This window comes from Mycetomoellerius zeteki, unplaced genomic scaffold, assembly GCF_001594055.1.
Source record: "Mycetomoellerius zeteki isolate Tzet28-1 unplaced genomic scaffold, Tzet1.0 scaffold149, whole genome shotgun sequence".
NCBI classification, from domain to species: Eukaryota; Metazoa; Arthropoda; class Insecta; order Hymenoptera; family Formicidae; genus Mycetomoellerius; species Mycetomoellerius zeteki.
In genome coordinates this window covers 2,792,993-2,797,039 of record NW_017256436.1, presented here as the reverse complement: position 1 = coordinate 2,797,039, position 4,047 = coordinate 2,792,993, and positions in this window count along the sequence as shown.

The following is a 4,047-nucleotide window of genomic DNA, read 5'->3' as shown; positions in this document are numbered from 1 at the left end:
TCTTTCCCTTCCTCTTCCGTCTCTTCCTAACCGGCGTGTTCTCTAAAAACACTTCTTTCCTCGCAGTCGGACCGAGAGGGGTAGAGCTGCGTGGGAAATCGCGGACGGCCGGTAATTTCTCCGGCCTGATTCTGCCGGCGGTGCGCGCGGATTATCTACAGCATCCCGGCTCGAGATATATAGACACGTTACGCTGCTCGCGTACACTACGAAGATCGAGCCGTGCTCGCGTTCCCGCCACGGCGTCACGACATTCGCGTCGGCGGGATTCCTGTTGCGCAAGTAGGAAAGAAAGGATCTCGAGTTTCCGCAGACTCATTAGAATGCGAGATCAAACGAGTCCACTCATCGAAACCTCTAAAAGCGATGCGAAATCTCGTATTTCGTTAAACTATATATTTTCGTAAAGAAAAGTAAAAACATCGAGAATCATGTAGGGATTTACGAAACGACACTTACGATCGAAGGAGGCAGCCTCGGATGACTTAAAAAATTAACAATAAGCAAAATGAGATTAGATGCACGGAAAGAACGACTTTCTAGCTAGATCTGAAAATAATTTTGTTGGACTATCAAAATAATTATGTAGAACAATTAAATTGGTTGTTCAAAACTTTTTGCAGCATTGCTCATTAATTATGCTTGAGTTTAATTCTTACATAATTATTTTGACGGTCCTACAAAATCATCTTTAAATCTGTATCTACCTAAATTTTTAGTTTATTTCAACAAAATCTTTTTTTTTTATATGATATATGGAAAACGATGACAATGAGCAATGATGCAAATACATGGGAATAGTCATAGTAAACACAATGCAGCTGCTAGTCTATTCCGATGGTTAGATTCGCTTTTCGGCCTCTCGCTCCGTCCTCGTCACTTTTTCGCGAAAACCCTCTCGCGGGATGGAAGGTCACGATCTCGGCGAACCGGAGGATTGGTATCCCGCTGTTGCTGCACGCTCGAGAAGGTGTCTCGTATCTACGTCCATCGCTAAACAGCCCGAGCGTGAAATCAGACCAGCGATCTTCCGCTCGCCTTCTCTTCTTCCCTTTCTTCGTTTCTTCTCCTTCGTAAGCTCGTTCTTTTTCCCTTTCTTCTTGTCTTTTTCTCTGGCTCTTTAATTTTCACTGCAAATCCTGGAACGATCGCTATTATCCGTATCGAGAAGATCCTGGGTGCTCGAAAATCGCATTTCGGAGGTCAACCTCCACTGAGAGAAAATGGAGCTTACGACAATGGAATAAAAAGAAGAATTTCTTTCGATATTCTCGGTAATTCCTAGTGCAATGTATACCACACAGATTACAGTCTTACTTATAGTGTTATAATTCGAATTAATTTATATTTTTTGCATTTTAATTGTTTCATCGACTGGTCTTTGGAATTTGGTATCAACGTTAATTTACTAAAAATTAGATTAAATGTAATTTAAATTTGTAATATCGAGCGATATAAATATTTTTACAGATATGTTTTTATTTACAAATTTTCAAACCGCGAAAATAAAATATGAAAAGAGTGAATTATAAAATATGAACTGCAATCGAGATGGATCATACAGTTATAGCTGTCTCGCAAGAGAATTTCACGATGCATATAACGGCGATGGAATACCACGTCGGTGGTTTCTTGGCGATTTAAATGCCTCGGTACCGGTACACCACCACCTCCGGCGTTTCGGGCGTCAAGTCGAATCAATATTTGTCGAGATTCATTCGCGCGTCGAACAAGAGGCGGTCGTGAGGGGAAACGAGGCAAGCAGGGAGAAAGAGCGACTCGCGAATCGCGCTCCAGGCGCGACTAACCGGATATCGGAAAGCCGGCGGTAATTCGATTCCCACGTGTACCGGGCGCGGTGTACCCTCGGAAAAATTATTCCGGGTACGTTCCCGTCCGATGAAGAGAGACGAACAGCAAGTGCGGTGACTATGCGACGTTTCATTTCTCTTTCTCTCTTTCTCTCTCTCTCTCTCTCTCTCGTTCTCTTTCTCTTTCTCTCTTTTTTCTCTTTCTTTCTTTCAAGCGACAGGCTTAATATAAAAAGGCATCGTCATCTCCTTGGGACCTCGCGTCGTTCGTCGTATGACGAGCAAGCGTCACGTTTGCGGCAAACGACGCGCATGGCGCAGCTGGAGTCTCCGCATAGAGACCCTACGTGCGCTACGCCCTATCGTGCCATATGTGTTGCACCTTTCCTCCCCCTCCCCGTTCCTCCGCTCGCATCATTGCGCTGCATCCCTCACGCTCGTGCCGTAAAGCCACATAATACTCTTCGGATCTTGGGGTACCGCCGAACCGGCGAATGGGACACGTTCGCGGACGCGTAGCCCGCAATTGTCGCAGCTATACGAGGCAGTGCCCTTCTCTCTCTCTCTCTCTCTCTCTCTCTCTCTCTCTCTCTCTCCCCTCTCTCTTTTTCTCTCTGTCTTTTTCACTCTTTCTATCTGTACTGATGCAAATGCGTCGCACGTACGAAGACGTGGGAACGCGCACGTGCGTGCATCAGCGTATGTACTTCTTCGAGGCAAGGAAACTCGGAGGATACAGTTGGCGATTTCGACCCGCTTCCGTCGAAAGCTGACAACCGTTATGCGTTTTATTAATTTTTCGTATCTCGTCTTGCGTCGAAATTTTACCATGAGCGATTTATGTCATACGTGTCCACGCGAACGATGATATTGTGAACTCTTAAATTAATAAATCTTTTTTGTCTTCGAAGACGAAGGATATTTTTCCTGTATCCATTATATCTTGGTGAATATCGCGGCCTGGTATCGCAAATATACTTACATGCATCTACGCTCTACGAGCGTGTATAAACAGAGAGGTAAGAGACGTTTGTGGGACATGGAGAAAAGTCTTGTTATCTCTCTCTCTCTCTCTCTCTCTCTCTCTCTCTCTCATACTCTGTCTTCCTTTCTCCGTCCTTCGATCTCATTCGCTCTCAAGCCGGGGGAGGCACGGGAGTAAGGCAGGGTAGATAACCCTGCATCCTAGTGCTAAGATAACCTGACTTGACCCGCGGGTCCTCCTTGCTGAATAATTACGGGGAAACCCTGCGTCTCTCTCGCTCGCGTCCTTCTCCGCCGCCTCTTACTCTCGCCCACCCACCTCCGTCCCTCTGTCCCCTTTCTTGGTGCATGAAGGCAGCGGGAGACCTGAACCTGGTGGCTCTTAGCGATGGTATCGACCTGCGGAGAGTCTTTGCCTCCCCCCTGGCTCTCCTCTTTCCAAACCGAGTCGACCCTCTTGCCCACCTCCACCTCCTTCTCTTGCTTTCTGCACCGCCGCCTCGTCCTTCGCCCACCGCTGCATCACGGCCTCGTCCGTCCCCCTTGGGCATTCTAACGCCCGCTACGGCAAGGGTTGCTCCGTGACTGCTCCTTAGGTCCGCAGGATCGAAGGCAGAAGCAATAGAAGGAGATGGTGGCGGTAACGCGACGCTTGCGATGCGGCGGCAACGTTGGCGTGTTTGTGTATGTGTATTTGTACGTATGTCGTTGGTGGGGGCAGGTGGAGAGAACGACCCCGGGCCCGTGCAACCTGGCCCAGGCTAGGCCAGCCTGACCCAAGTCACGAACACGCACGACCGCGGATAGATCGTGCCGAGCTTAGTCCTGACTAACCCGGCCCGCCTCCAGGGGCGGATGGTCATTCTGCCGTTCTGTTCTTACTCGTTCCCTCGTACGAGTACCACGCGGATTACCACCGCTTGCGTGGCTCTTTTACCCCACCCTACGTGGTTGTTCTTATCGTTTTCCCGCGCTCGCCAACGCCAGCCAATGAAGAGTAACCAGCGTTCTCTTCATTCGCGTCCCCTAATGAATACTATTTGTACGCCGCAGTCAATTAAATTAAAGACAGTATTATCTTAATTGAATCAATCAGGCATTATTTTACGCTCGATATTGGTAAAGAAATGGCCTAAATGAAGAATCTAGCTATATTATAGACATATATTAGGTTAATTTACATTTTCTTTGAAATACTTAATCTTTCATTGTAGCAACGAGTTATTTGAACTCAAAGTGCAAATTTTTGGAC